Source organism: Bos indicus x Bos taurus, chromosome 10, assembly GCF_003369695.1.
Source record: "Bos indicus x Bos taurus breed Angus x Brahman F1 hybrid chromosome 10, Bos_hybrid_MaternalHap_v2.0, whole genome shotgun sequence".
In the NCBI taxonomy this organism is placed as follows: domain Eukaryota; kingdom Metazoa; phylum Chordata; class Mammalia; order Artiodactyla; family Bovidae; genus Bos; species Bos indicus x Bos taurus.
The window spans coordinates 60,221,314-60,238,046 of record NC_040085.1 but is presented as its reverse complement, the minus strand read 5'-3'; positions in this window follow the sequence as shown (position 1 = coordinate 60,238,046).

The following is a 16,733-nucleotide window of genomic DNA, read 5'->3' as shown; positions in this document are numbered from 1 at the left end:
TTGACTCCTTTGCTGCAGCTATTCTAGGTCTACCTTGAAGCCACCAATACTACATATGCTCAGTGTCCAGACCAGGGAGGGTTGGATCCCTACAAAATATCACCCCTGGGGCAAAGAGTGCCATGATTAACCCAGCTCCTAGCACCAGGGATCTTTTACTGGTCACAAGATTGAGCCTTTAGCAGCTGTTCCAGGAGCCAGTATAAACAGACCTGGAGGACTTATGTGTTGCTCCCTCAGTCTCTGACATAACCACTTGGAGAACAAGACAGACATGATTATCAATTGGTCTTCAAATTTAAGGAGTACCCCTTATGGGGAAATAGAGCTCTGAGTTTGACAACCTTCACTAGAGCTCCCAAGTAAATTAGCATGGCTGTTCTTATTTTATAGGCAGAAAACCCAAGGCACCAAGGGATTAAATAATTTGTATTGGAACGAGATTTTACTAACTCCATAGAAAATTGACCTAAAACTTAAATATGGATAAACCACATCCTTTATTTAAACAATATTTTATAGTCTATGATGAAAGAATACTTAGAGATGGAATTTCCGGATTGGCTATTCATGAACTTACAGAAAAATTATGCAACTTTCTATTCATTCAGCAAACAGTTATTCAGCACATACTGAGTGGTGAGCACTATGATGGGTATTGGGGGGACAAGCTCATAGCAGACTATTACCCTCCTCAAGGAGGAGACACACATGTAAAGAAATAGAACAAAATGGTAGAGACACTGTGCTAGTGACAAAAATCTTTATACATTACAGCAAGGGCCCAAATAGGACGCATGTCTTGAAAGATGACTCTGTTTGTTTTGCCCTGGGTAGGCTTGGCAACAGGAAGAATGCTACGAACCCTAAAAGAGTGGTGGTACTTGCCAAGTTTAAACCCACAAATTGGTGAATATAATATATGTCTCAGAGCTAGAAGTCATGAGTGCATGTGCACAGGGAATGCTACCATTTATGTTCAGGATCTGAATTGAGATGTTAATTATTTTCTAAATCCTAAAAAACTAGACTTTTGAGTCTCCTATAATTTGATTTTAAATAATAATTTCTTGCTAATAGCTATCTTGCCAAAGTAGAGACTTACCATGGGAAAGGCCCAAAGAAGGAGTCCCAGGCCTTGCCAAATTAAATACAGCTTTCAACTCACTTACGTGCCCTCTTCTTGAAACATTGCCTTGCGTTGACTTTGACAGCATCCCATTTGCCTGCCTCCCCTCTTAACTTACCAGCACTCCTTCCTAGCTTCCTTTACTGACCCAGCATCCTCTTTCTTCGATGAAATATTTTTTTCCCATTTTCTCACTATGCTCTCCCCATAGGTAATTCCATATTGTGCCATGGCTTCTGTTACAGGGTAAATGTCAATCACTTTCACCTGTCTTCAGTTTAGATCTTTCCACTATCATCCAGACACAGATGTCCAACTTTAAGCTTGATATATCACTTGGACTCCTCTGTCAAAACTCAGGTAGGATGGAAACTCATGCGTTTCCCCTCAAACTTCCTCCCCGTCAGGTGTTTTCTACCTTGGTAGAAAGTCTCTCCACCTAATTCAGGGATTCTCTAACCTGACTTCACAGTTGAAACATCTGAGCGACATCGAAACCATACCTGTGCCCGGGCAGTACGGTGTTAATGTCTTGGCAAACATACTTCCTTCTCACCAGTTCAGACTCAAATCCAATACTCCTGGCAGCAGGGGAAATCCTCTCTATGATTAATTACTTGTTTGAATAATAAGTAACTTTACTGTTCAACTGTTAGTTCCATGAGAGCAAATGCATGCCTCTTTCATTCAGTGTGCTCAGTCACTCAGTCATATCTGACTCTCTGAGATCCCATGGACTGTAGCCTGCCAGGCTCCTCTGTCTATGGAATTTTCCAAGAAAGAATACTGGAGTGCATTTCCATTTCCAATTCCAGGGTATCTTCCCGACCCAGGAATCAAACCCACGTCTCTTGTGTCTCCTGCATTGGCAGGCAGAGGTTTTTTATTTTTTTTATTTTTAAACTTTACAATATTGTATTGGTTTTGCCAAATATTGAAATGAATCTGCCACAGGTATACATGTGTTCCCCATCCTGAACCCTCCTCCCTCCTCCCTCCCCATACCCTCCCTCTGGGTCGTCCCAGTGCACCAGCCCCAAGCATCCAGTATCGTGCATCGAACCTGGACTGGCGACTCGTTTCATACATGATATTGTACATGTTTAAATGCCATTCTTCTAAATCTTCCCACCCTCTCCCTCTCCCACAGAGTCCATAAGACTGTTCTATACATCAGTGTCTCTTTTGCTGTCTCGTATACAGGGTTATTGTTACCATCTTTCTAAATTCCATATATATGCGTTAGTATACTATATTGGTGTTTTTCTTTCTGGCTTACTTCACTCTGTATAATAGGCTCCAGTTTCATCCACCTCATTAGAACTGTTTCAAATGTATTCTTTTTAATGGCTGAGTAATACTCCAGGCAGAGTTTTTATCACTGCACCACTTGGGAAGCCCTTCATTCCGTCATCATTCAAGTTTCATTCAATGCAGTCTCAGTTTTCTAGCACAAAGAAAGTCATCATTCATTGATGGATGGATGGATGGATGAATGACTAGTCTTGGAGACGTCCACTGAAATAAAGGTCAGATTAAGGATACAGATGTCAATATAAGGTTTGTGGATCCATTCAATCAAATGTCACTGTGCTGACTCAGCAGAGGGCCCTGAGATGGAGATATGTGATATGTGAAAGCCTAGCCACACACCTTGGTGACGTCAGGGAGTTCTTTAATATTCTCTCATCAGGAGATGTTTCTCTGGCATTTTTCAACTCCTTTTCTCTGATAGGTAAACTTTCTGTCCTAAAGTACCCCAGGATGAAGTACTTACTGTGGGCTGTTTTATTTTATGATCTGACATCGGAATGGAAAGGGAGACTATGCTTTTTAAACTCCTTAAAATGCAGTTCTATTGAAAATAGCTGTTGAGACCCACCCACAAAGTAAGCTGTTGAGTGATAAGAGAGATGGTAGAGTTATAAAACATGATATGGTATTCTATCTAGAAATATTGTGCAATGTGAATATCAATTTATTCCTTAAGAATGTAACCAAAATGTATATAATCCTCTGTGACTTTTGCTTTATAATTTAATTCACTAAAGTTTTCGATGTCTGCATGTAGCCATTTGATTCAGTGATATTGAGCTGGAAATATTTTGATGTATTCTAAAAAGTAAACCCTAAAATTATATCCATTTAAATTATGAATAATACATGAATCAGATTTATCTCCTCTTTGAACTAAACTTCATCTTCAACCTATACTACCTGGGGTAGTAGATTCATGCTGGTCTTCTGACTTCAAAATTAAAGTTTATTTATGCAGAATAATATATTCTATATTTAAATAATGCAGAAAGAGGAAAATTCTCCATGATCAAGTTTAAGGTTGGGGGTGGAGTATAAGTCAGGGTCAAGGCAGATTCATTGCAAAATGTTGAAGTATAAACTTCAAGCTCTGGGAGGGTACTTGTAATATGTAGATATAGTCATTTTATTTTAACTTCAGTTGATGCAACACCCTGATGCTGGGAAAGATTGAAGGTAGGAGGAGAAGGAGATGACAGAGGATGAGATGGTTGGATGGCATCACCAACTCAATGGACATGGGTTTGGGTAAACTCCAGGAGTTGGTGATGGACAGGGAGGCCTGGCGTGCTGCAGTCCACGGGGTCACAAAGAGTCAGACACAACTGAGTGACTGAACTGAATTGACCTGAACTAATGAAGGCTGCATTCTTTTTTGTCCTACCTCCTGCTTTTTCTCATGTTGGAGTTATCACAGGCCTTTTGGAGAACAGGCTAAAGAAAAGTTGAGTTGGAGATCCTTTTATGTTTAGGTCAGAGAGCTATTTTTACATTATTTGCAGTTATATCCATGTAGGGCTGTTCAGCTAACTGATTTGGTGTAGAAATTACTTCTAGGTTCACTCCTATCATCCATTCATCTATTGCTTTGAGTCACCAACATTGTGACACAAAAGTGTAAGGCCAGAATTTGCATAGAAACAGGAAAATGAGCTATAGCTCCTAGCACTGAAAGGATGTGGGTGGTGAAGAGGAAACATGGTTTGAAATACATGGAACCAAAAGCCAGTCTGTGGAAAATTCTTCCAGTCATCTAGCATGCAAAATTGAAAGTGAATCATTTAGTTTTCATCAAAGCTTCATCAAAACAGAAGTTCTTTGCTGCCAGTAATGTATTTGAAACGTTTAGAAATATTTTGAAAATCTCTCAAAAGGGAATTTTTATCAGAATTACTGTATTTGTAGGACACATGTACGCAGTGGTACACAAAATTTGCAGTACTGTATATCTTTGTGAAGTTACATGTTTTGTGTATCTCAACATATCACTGAATTACATAGATATATTGGGGAAATATTTACATTTCTAACTTACTTAAAATGAAACACTGATATCAGCAACAATTACATTGTTGTAATGTATCATTACAAGTTTCACTGAAGAGTTACTAAGTTCTGTTCATTCAAGGAGCTTTTAAGATTGTTCACTGCACAAAAAAACCTTAAGATGCCCTGAAATTTTACACTCATATATGAAAGAAACTTGGTGGAAGTTTTCCTATATTTGACAACAAACCTAAGAATGTATGTGTATTTTCCAGTAGTAAACTGTGATGCCAAACCATCAGTAACTATCAGCAACTTTTCTAAAAAGTCAAAAATTAAAAACAAATTTAGATCAATGATGCTGGAAGAATTATTTTTCTGTTCTCTTTGTGTGTCACTCAGTTGTGTCTGACTCTTTGAGACCTCATGGACTGTAGCCCACCAGACTCCTCTATCTATAGGATTTTCCAGGCAAGAATACTGGTGTGGGTTGCCATTTCCTTCTCCAGGGGATCTTCCCAACCCAGGGATCGAACTCGTATCTCTTGTGTCTTCTGCATTGGCAGGCAGGTTCTTTACCACTACCACCGGTGCCACCTGGGAAGCTTGTTCTCTCTAAGGACTGATATTGCAAAGTCATTGGCATATAAAGGGATGATCAAGAAGTATATATTCAAAAAAGATAGGAAGGGGTTCCATAGAGGTCTGTTAAGTAGTTAAGAAAAAATTGTTATTTTTCTGCTTTTATTTTAATTTTGCCTTTGCAGCTTTCCCAAATTTGTAATTTGCTATATGTTTTTAACTCATTCTAAACAACACTAATTTTCATAACACGTTTATTCTTTTTCCTTCATATGTAAGACGTAGGCCCAATAATACCTGAATCCAATGCTAGTAGGAATATTGCTTTTATGTTTTTGAAAAGATGGTGATTTTACATGTTAACAAGGTGGTCTGACATCAAATGGCTGCATCAAAGTGTTGGGTCCAAACGCCCAGCTTTGAACCAAGCCCATCCCAGGGACAGTGGAGCCTGGTGGGCTGCCGTCTCTGGGGTTGCACAGAGTCGGACATGACTGGAGTGACTTAGCAGCAGCAGCAGCAGTAGCATCCCAGGGTGGGGCTGAGCGCTGCTGGCTCAGGTCTCACACATGCAAATTAGGGCTTTGGTATCATCTCCAAGTGAGGTTGTACCTACAGTCAGCAGGACATGCTGGACGGAAAGCAGATTTTCATCACATACCTTTAATCCTTGTGACCTACAATCAGACCACATGCCCTGGGATGCATTTTGAATTGATACTAAAAAAGAATTATCTGTGCCTAGTATAATTATAATGCATTGGATTTTTTTTCCTGATAAAGACATTGATTTGTTCAACCTAAAACATTTAAAATGGGCCACAGTTTGTGTAACTCTGCCTTGACCTTGGGAAGGTTCTGCCACACACCTCTGATCCTGGCTCTTGGGCTATGAAAGCTGTGCTGGACTTTTTTTTTTCCCTTGGTGTCTGGCACATAGTAAGCCTTCAAATATTTTTTGCTTCCCTTCTTTCATTATTGTTTTTCTTGGGGTACTTTTTTTTTTGTGTCTGTCAGGTATGAGGAAATTTTTAAGAAAAGAAAACATATCTGCCACATTCCAATTGTATTACCAAATGACTGCCTTTATTAAGCTGTCTAGGGTGACAGAGTCCAGCTCTATGACAGCATAGCACCTAGAAACTGTCTTTACAGCTGGTGTAATTTTTCACTGTTTCACACAGGACTGGAAGTAAGCTAATTAACTATGACAACCAGAATGAACCATGCTTATCTAGATGAAGACCTACATTTAACTGAAAGATGATGTATTTGAACTCTAGTCTTCATCTTGTGGACAGAATAATAGCAATTAATAATAATAGTATTGATAATAACACACAATGTCTCTGCTTTTGAATATGCTATCTAGGTTGGTCATAACTTTCCTTCTAAGGAGTAAGCGTCTTTTAATTTCATGGCTGCAATCACCATCTGCAGTGATTTTGGAGCCCAGAAAAATAAAGTCTGACACTGTTTCCACTGTTTCCCCATCTATTTCCCATGAAGTGATGGGACCAGATGCCGTGATCTTAGTTTTCTGACTGTTAAGCTTTAAGCCAACTTTTTTACTCTCCTCTTTCACTTTCATCAAGAGGCTTTTGAGTTCCTCTTCACTTTCTGCCATAAGGGTGGTGTCATCTGCATATCTGAGGTTATTGATATTTCTCCCGGCAATCTTGATTCCATCTTGTGCTTCCTCCAGCCCAGCATTTCTCATAATGTACTCTGCATATAAGTTAAATAAACAGGGTGACAATATACAGCCTTGACATACTCTTTCCTATTTGGAACCAGTCTGTTGTTCCATGTCCAGTTCTAACTGTTGCTTCCTGATCTGCATACAGGTTTCTCAAGAGGCAGGTCAGGTGGTCTGGTATTCCCATCTCTTTCAGAATTTCCCACAGTTTATTGTGATCCACACAGTCAAAGGCTTTGGCATAGTCAATAAAGCAGAATAGATGTTTTTCTGGAACTCTCTTGCTTTTTCCATGATCCAGCGAATGTTGGCAATTTGATCTACATTCATAGCCTTATGAAATTCTAAGCACTTAAAATGATGGGTACGACCTTTTACCCATGTCTTAGAACAATGCTGTGTGGGAGGTTAAGAGATTGTCCCAATATATCTTGGGCAGTGAGTGGAGATCCACGACTATATGGTTTCTGTGACTCTTGGATTTCTTATGACATTTAGATTAATGGTATTCAAGAATAGCACTTGCTGTGTTGATAGCCTCCTGCTCTCTCCTTAAACTCCAAGATGGAAGCCACTGTAGGAAAAACTTGGATGTTGTACAAAATGTTATCACTCTAGAAAGTCTCTGGTGGCCTCTGGGGATATAAATAGAAGGAAAAGACAGAACAACTAAGAAGGAAGTGAAGACGCTAAAGTAAGAAAGAGCTTGGCATTTGGAAGAAAATGAAAGCAGGAGGGTGGTGAGCCACAGGAAGGAAGGTAGGTAGGAATTACCGATGGCTTCCCCAAAGATAGTAAACACTTGCCTATGTGCCTGATACTATTTTAACCTTCACATCAGTTCTGTGAGGTGAAACATTTTACTAATCACAGTTGCCAGATGACAAAGTTGAGGCACATGGAGCTTAAGCAGTTTGCTGGTTGAACTCATGCATTCTGACTCCTGAGTCTGCTACCCTATGTGATGGAGTCAGTTTATTATGGAGCGTCCATGTGGGATGTCTTGGATCAGTTGGGTTTAAAGCCTGAAATATAGACTTAAGGTTGGGATTGAATATACAGGTGTACCCGTGTCATGTAGGCCGGAATTAATGATTTTTCATCACTTTTTTGGTCTGTTTTACACCAGAAGATTTGAGGAGGATGTTGTTTCTGTTTGTTCTTCCAATTCAGATAAACGTCCCTCTGTGTTGTAGTACATGGTTTTAAAGTCTCCTGGTCTTCCATAGATTTCCTTGTGACCAGATGTATTGAAATCACAATACCATTTCATTTATTTTATTAAAATTTTTTAAAAATTAAATTACTACTATTGTTGAGATAGTACTGCTGCTGCTGCTGCTGCTAAGTCGCTTCAGTCGTGTCCGACTCTATGAGACCCCATAGACGGCAGCCCACAAGGCTTCCCCGTCCCTGGGATTCTCCAGGCAAGAACACTGGAATGGGTTGCCATTTCGTTCTCCAGCGCATGAAAGTGAAAAGTAAAAGTGAAGTCGCTCAGTCGTGTCCGACCCTAGCGACCCCATGGACTGTAGCCTACCAGGCTCCTCCTTCCATGGGATTTTCTAGGCAAAAGTACTGGAGTGGGGTGCCATCGCCTTCTCCGTGAGATAGTACTAAATACTATAATAATAATAGTAGTAAAATAGTATCAAAATACTATAATTACTAATTATCATTTAAAAAGCATATATAAAATAAAGCAAAATGCATATGGATTCCTAAAAAATCCTTGTATAATATCAACATTTCTTTATCCTGGTTTCATTCATTTCTGAAAAGAATCTTTTCATCTTTTCTTGAGTTTTAGTAATTATATGTAAAAATGACTTACAGGTATATTCCTAATGTTAGTGTACCAAAACTTCATTGGTAGCCTAGTTTTAAAATTCTTGCTTTAACTCGTTGGCGAAAAATACCAAAGTTTATCACGAAATAAAAGGGAGACATTAGTCTAATATTGCCAAAGCACCTTTAGTTTAGCATTAAACTAGAGCAGCATGAGCAGCAATGAATGAGAGGTGGTTTCAGCTCTGGGTGGGTTTACAGTCCAAGGAAGCATTGAGAGTGTAAACAACTGACCTTAAGACAGTACGTACAAGGCTTCAAGGGGCACAGACAAAATGTGCTGGAGTCAATGACCAGAGGAAATGACCAGAGAGGAAAACACGTGTGGTCTATCCTGCATTAGCCAGTGGGAAACACCATGCTAAGTTGCTTCAGTTGTGTCCGACTCTGTGTGACCCCATAGACGGCAGCCCACCAGGCTCCCCCATCCCTGGGATTCTCCAGGCAAGAACACTGGAGTGGGTTGCCATTTCCTTCTCCAATGCATGAAAGTGAAAAGTGAAAGTGAAGTCACTCAGTTGTGTCCGACCCTCAGTTGTGTCCGACCCTCAGCAACCCCATGGACTGCAGCCTTCCAGGCTCCTCCGTTCATGGGATTTTCCAGGCAAGAGTATTGGAGGGAAACACCATACTGATACCCAATTCTTAATTTGTGTAAATAATACCACAGTAGGTAATACAGTCACTTAGAATGATTATACATGGAACTTATGTTGTGTAAAGTGAAAGTGAAGTCGCTCAGTCGTGTCCGACTCTTCGCGACCCCATGGACTGTAGCCCACCAGGCTCCTCCCTCCATGGGATTCTCCAGGCAAGAGTACTGGAGTGGGTTGCCATTTCCTTCTCCAGGGGATCTTCCCGACCCAGGGATCAAACCCGGGTCTCCTGCATTCCAGATAGACGCTTTAACCTCTGAGCCACCAGGGAATTATGTGTAAAGTCATTATGTTGTGTAAAGTCATTCCTAAATTTACAAGGTAAATATACCTGGAGTTTAAGGATTTGAACGAGATATGATGAAATTTCCCCACTGTGCTAATTTTCCATTTGCCATCCTAGCTATCTGAGTTCTTTATGTTGTCTCGGTCATTTCAACATATTTTCCTATGTGTATTCTGTTGTAGTTAAGTCCTTGTCCTTCAGATCTAAATAAGTCATTTCAAGTCATCCAGCTACAATTAGGCCTTGAATCTGACTCCTGGTTGGGAAGGATTAACTTAATAAATGGCTCGTGCCTCTCACTCTTCCCATATTTTATCTATTTTTATTTAATTTTGTGGTATCTACAGAAGTGCATGGAATTATATAATCTGTTAATTGCTTCTCATGAGGAAAATTAAAAGGAGGTAGTACTGCATCAGGTAAAATTATAAAATCCACTTATGGGGACAGAGACAATTTCTTTGCCTGAGGTTTTTTAGAGGGTTATTTTTTTGTATTAAAATGGAATTATATGCTTAAATCGTTTACACTTTTGTCCATCAGCATGGAGTCTTGATTATGAATTCAAGCACTATGAATTTTGTGCTGGCTATTTTCCCAACTCTCCTAACACGAGTAAAACGTTTGCTGATGATAATAAGTACAGATAGATTTCCTAAGCTTGTCTGACAAATAACTGAATTAACTTCCTAACACAACTGTTGAGGCAAAATCTAGATTTTAATGCCTCTTCCTGTTTAAAATTGTCCCCAATATATCCTACATTGTCCCAAATATGCCCTACATTGAAATGCTTTGTCCTTTTCGTTTTAGTCTCCTTGTCTCTTTTAAGAATGTCACCCCTCCCACATCTCCTTCCCCCACCACTTAGGAAATTAGCTTCTGATCTCATATTTAAATTTTTTTTCTGTTTTTCAGAGAGTGGGGTGCATGTTCCAGTTTTTCTCACCTGTATTGTGTCTAGTCTCACTTAGTTGTTGCTTTTCAGGCTCTGTCTCCTTAATATCGTTAGTCCTGCCTGTGGACTAAGGACCAATCTTCCTCCTCTCCCCCCAGTTCACACAGTCCACGTGTGCTCACACAATTAGTTCATGTTTAAGTGTAAGCTGGTGACAAGACTGATGGCCTTTGGGTTAAATGTGGCTCTTCTGAAGTGATGAAAATCCTAATTTAAACAAGCTCAGGCCAAAAAAAAAAAAATCATTGACTCACATACCTGAAAAGAGTAGGTAGGGCTGGAGATTTTGGCCTGGCAAGATACAGCGCTCCGTCACTTCACTCGTGTCCGACTCTTTATGACCTCATGGACTATAGCCCACCAGGTTCCCCTGTCTATGGGGGTTCTCCAGGCAAGAATACTGTAGTGGGTTGCCATGCCCTCCTCCTGGGGGTCTTTTTGACTCTAGGATTGAACCCACGTCTCTTATGTCTCCTGCATTGGCAGGTGGGTTCTTTACCACTAGGCAGGATCCAGAGGTGCAAATAATGCAGCTAACTTCCTCCATGAAGTGTGCTCTGGAAACTTTAGCCAATCCCAATAAGAGACCTTTTCTTTTCTGATATTCCGGTGCAGACTCTCCGACCAGCTCTTGATTGGACTAATTCAGATAACTTGCCACCCTTGAGCCAATAATTGTCACCAGAGCCATCGAATATGCTAATTGGGCAAGCATAGATCATGCATCCATTCTTGGAACCTGGGAATAGGGGTCAATCCTATCAGAAACACAAGGGTTTAAGTGGGGGAAAAGTGGTACCCAAATAAAAATCAGGGTGCTCGTATGGAAGAAGAAATGGATACACATATCTATTCTGATCTCCTTCCCAGGCAGACTATGATCCTTTCAGAGCTATGTTTTCTATACTTGGATTTTTAACCCAACTCACCTGTATCAAGAATACTGTAGAAGATGGTGTTTTCATTTAACACTAATAGCAAATCGTAACTGCAGAGTAACAGAACAGTGATTTAGATTTTTCCATATTTACAGATTGGGTAGGAAATATCTACCGTTTCTCTGCCTCTATGGTTACTAATAATAGCTTGGGATAATAGGAAAGATTCTTAGGAGAATAGAAGATAGAACTTCATTGGTGACCCCACATTCGTGAGCCCAGATATCCATGTGCACTCTGGTCTCAGAACTTAGCTTCACTCCAGGACATGTCTTATACTGTTCTGGCTCATCTCTGTCCATGGAAGGCATACTGGGTGCCTCACAGGTTGGATTCTGCCAGTGTGACTATCACAATTTGTTGCCTAATTTGTGTTGTCTGACTTACTAGCTGTGTGGCTTTCTAGCTGTGTGGCTTTGCCTGGGACCTGGGATCTGTAACCTCGTGGACATTCAGTTAAAGTGCTGCTGGTTACCAACTTCAAAGGGTGATCATAAGGGTCTTTTAAGTTAATGTAAAAGTGGAGTTGGCTGGACACATAGACAGTTGTCAGTAAGTGATAAAAACACGTCCTCAGGACCAGCTTCCTGCTTGGACTGCTGACTCTGCTTTTTTAGAAGTTTTCTCTATTTCATCTCATCTTTGCTTCTCCTTCACCCATTCACATTTGGTGAATTTCTTTTCTTATGAAAAGAACACTTATTGTGAGATTTGCCCTTGTATCAGAATTTTAGTTAAATACTATGTTATCATTGACTATCAGTGAATTCTTCATGAGTTTTTTATAATTTCTGTTGCATTTATTGAGTGCTCACTATATGCCTGAGCATCTAAGATTGTTAATCATTTGAACCTCACAACAAGACTATAGGCGGACATTTATTGTTTTCATTTGACAGATGGGAAAACTGAGGCTTAAGTTGTGCACAAGAAGAGGGCAATGTCACAAAGCTGTGGAGACAGTCCTGGAACTCAGGTCAGAATCAGTCTGACACCCTTGTTTTCATCCAGTGAGTGGCCCAGAAACTTCAGTATGCATGAAACCCCCCCTGCAGTGCACAAAGTACACATTTCTGAAGTTCACCCTCAAAGGTTCTGAAGTGATGACTCTGGAGTAGGTCACAGAAATATGCATTTATCACACATTCTCCAGGTGATTGTCCCACAGGTGGTCCACAAACCAGAAGTCTACAGGTGGACTTGAGATGACTGATTCCCTTCCTGTGCTTTCTCCCCTCCCCTCCCTTCTCTAGTGGAAGGAGAGGACTACAGTGCTACCTGAAGGTTCTGGCATCTGCCTTGCTGCCAGGCACATGGTTGCCCTCTCCTGGCTTCCTACTTTTGTAAACAGTTCCTTAACCCTTTGAGTATCCAAGCTATTCTGATCCCCTTTGAGCCATTAGCACTTGAATTTATGTTGAGAGCACGTGTGTTCAGCATGTTCATATGAGTTATCTGGCATGTACTCTACATATAACAGGAGCTCAGTGTTTATTCGGAGAAGGCAATGGCACCCCCACTCCAGTACTCTTGCCTGGAAAATCCCATGGACGGAGGAGCCTCGTAGGCTGCAGTCCATGGGGTTGCTAAGGGTCAGACATGACTGAGCGACTTCACTTTCACTTTTCACTTTCATGCATTGTAGAAGGAAATGGCAACCCACTCCAGTGTTCTTGCCTGGAGAAGCCCAGGGACGGGGGAGCCTGGTGGGCTGCCGTCTATGGGGTCGCACAGAGTCGGACACGACTGAAGTGACTCAGCAGCAGCAGCAGTGTTTATTGGTTACTTTTCTGTTGTGTAAATTTCCATTTAGTCTGCTTCCATTTGTATGCTCCATTTCCCTCAGCTAAGTTGTAAGATGCTTAAGAAAAGACATGGACTGCTCTTCCATTGCCTCTATATTACCTGAAATCTCTTCATACCCGCTCAGCAAAGAATGGTGACTCATTCATACATAACAGAAGATTCGTAGTACATGTTTATTGAGTTAATTAAGCATTCAAAGGTGTTAGTTACCACTATTCTTTCATAGATGATGAGATTTTCATGACAAAATCTTTTGAATATTTACACTTGGTTTTCCACCTTAAACATTCAAGGGGGAGGAAAGAATAACCCCATTTTAGTCTCAGAGGTAAAATATTTAACTACTCAACATTCTTTGTTTTGCATAAAGAAATGTTTAACCAAGATTCCTCAGGTTACAGTCAGATGGCCAAACTTTTAAAAACAAATGTGTGCATACAAATATGCAGGCAGCATTTACCTCAAAATGCAGATGCTTATGGATTATGTCTCTACTATTTCTTTATAGGAGCCCAGGTTTTTTTTCATAAAGCTTGGTCTGTCCTTTGGCATCAAAGTCCTTATTGGACACAACTGTTGAGATCCTCAAAATTCAGACATAGCACTAGGAGTTAGAAATAAAACTCTAAAATAAGATGCCCAATTTATAACATGGTGACTGTAGTTGAAAACACTGTATTACATAATTGAAATTAATAAAATTTGCTAAGAGAGTAGACCTTAAATGTTCTCACTAAAAAAGTGAATATGTGAGGTGATAAATGTATTAATTTGGGGGGATTCCTTTTGCAACATATATGTGTATCAAATCATCATTGTTTACTTTAAATATCTTACAATTTTATTTGTTGATTATACCCCAATAAAGCTGAAAATAACTAATAATAAGGTAAAACACAGGCTTCTTAGGCTAGTTATTGTTGTTGAGTCACTAAGTTGCATCCAGCTCTTTGTGACTTCATGAACTGCAGCACGCCAGGCTTCCCCGTCCTTCATCATCTCCTGGAGTTTGCTCAAACTCATATCCCTTGAGTCAGTGATGCCACCCAACCATCTTATCCTTTGTCATCCCCTTCTCCTCCCGCCCTCAGTCTTTCCAAGCATCAAGGTCTTTTCAAATGAGTTGACTTTTTGCATCAGGTGGCCAAAGTATTGGAACTTCAGCTTCAGCATCAGTCCTTCCAATGGACTATTCAGGGCTGATTTCCTTTTGGATTATTAGCTGGTTTGTTGTCCTTGCTGTCCAAGGGACTGTCAAGAGTCTTCTCCAGCATCACATTCTTAGACTAGAGAATGATTAGTTATATCAAAGTGAATATCATGAAATTGTAGCAGGGATGCTAATTAGCATGGGGATGAGTCATGTAATTTCAACTGGGGAGGCAGAAGACAGGGTCTAGAGCAGTGCTGGCCAGTAAAAATGGGATGTTAAGCCATGATACAAGTCATGTGTGTAATTAAAAATTTCTGGTAGCCATAATAAAAAAAAGTAAGGAGAAACAATTTGAATAACATTATTTAACCCAGTATCTCTAGAATATTATCATTTCAATATATAGTTGATATGAACGATAATATACTTCAAATTTGCTTTTGTGTATTGTTTTTGAAATCTGTATTGCGTTTGTGTTATTTACTTTTTTATTTTTTGGCCATGCCATATGGCGGCTTGCGGAATCTCAGTTCCCTAACCAGGCATTCAACCCAGGGTCATGGCAGTGAAAGCACAGAGTCTTGGCCATTGGACTGCCAGGGCACTCCCTTATTGTGTGTTTTATACTGACTGCACATTTCAAATGTTTTAATAGCTACAGTTGGTTAGTGGCTTCTGTATTGGACGGTATAGGATCCTCACTGATGAAAGGATCATGCCAAGTAGACTGGCCTGATCTATTTCCTAGAGAATGCTTCTCAAACTTTAATATGCATAGAATTCACCCAGGGATCTGATTAAAATGCATATACTGATTCACTAAGTCTAGGATTCTGGAGTAGGTCCAGGATTTTGTATTTCTAACAAGATTTAAGGTGTTCTTGATGCTTCTGGTCTGTGACCCACACTTTGAGTAGCCCCAGGTTAAATTAGGAGATTAACCGTGATGGAGAGAAAGAAAAACAAATAGTTTTAGGTGGGTCAATCAGAATATTATCAGCAGAGGGAAAATGTTTTACCTCACTAAGTTCCTTGGCCCATGAAATGAGAACTTCTATCAAAACTTCTGCTCTCCCCAAAAAGTAAAGAAGCCATTCTATCTGTGGCTTTCTCTCCTTCTAGCTTATGACTGAAATCTGCTGATGTGTGCTTCCGTGGGAGAAGAAGAGAGAGCAGATCTGTTGATAGAAGGTATTTTATGTCATGAAAGTAAAATGTCTTTTAATTCACATAGAATTCATTTAATGTATTTCAAAACATTTTATGGTTTTCTCCATAAAGTTCTTGAATATAATTTGGTTGATTTATTCCTATGCAGAATTTATCATTTTTGTTGATATAGTAAATCACATTTTAGAAAATAACATTTTTTTCTCCATTTGTTGCTGGTGTCTGAAAATACAGTTGATGTAGATTTCGTATCTAGAAAATCTACTAAGCTTTATAATTAATTTTCATAAGTTACATGGATTATTTTTGGATTTTCCAAGTAGACTATCATGTCATCTACAAATAATACTGGTCTTTTTTCTTTTTATTTCTTTCCAATTCCATTCCTTTATTCCTTTTTCTTGTCATGTTATACTGTCTAGGTTTTCCACTGAATCACTGAGTTTATGAAGTGAGAGTGAGTATACTTGCATTGGTTTTGAAAGATTTAATATTCACAATTAAGTATGTAATTTGTTGCAGATGTTCTTTATCAGTTAAAGGGTATTTGATTCTATTCCTTTTTTTTTGAATTATGAAAATCTATGCTGCTGCTGCTAAGTCGCTTCAGTTGTGTCCGACCCAGTGCGACCCCATAGACAGCAGCCCACCAGGCTCCTCTGTCCCTGGGATTCTCCAGGCAAGAACACTGGAGTGGGTTGCCATTTCCTTCTCCAATGCAAGAGAGTGAAAAGTGAAAATGAAGTCGCTCAGTTGTGTCTGACTCTTTGCAACTCCATGGACTGTAGCCCACCAGGCTCCTCCGTCCATGGGATTTTCCAGGTAAGAGTACTGGAGTGGGTTGCCATTTCCTTCTCCAACCTATGGTGCTGCTGCTGCTAAGTCGATTCAGTTGTAACTGACTCTGTGCGACCCCATAGTTGGCAGCCCACCAGGCTCCGCCGTCCCTGGGATTCTCCAGGCAAGAACACTGGAGTGGGTTGTCATTTCCTTCTCCAATGCATGAAAGTAAAAAGTGAAAGGGAAGTCGCTCAGCCGTGTCCGACTCTTAATGACCCCATGGACTGCAGCCCACCAGGCTCCTCCATCCATGGGATTTTCCAGGCAAGAGTACTGGAGTGGGTAGCCATTGCCTTCTCTACCAATCTATGCTAAATTATATCAAATAAAGTTTTGCATCTATTGATTGGATCATATATTTTTCC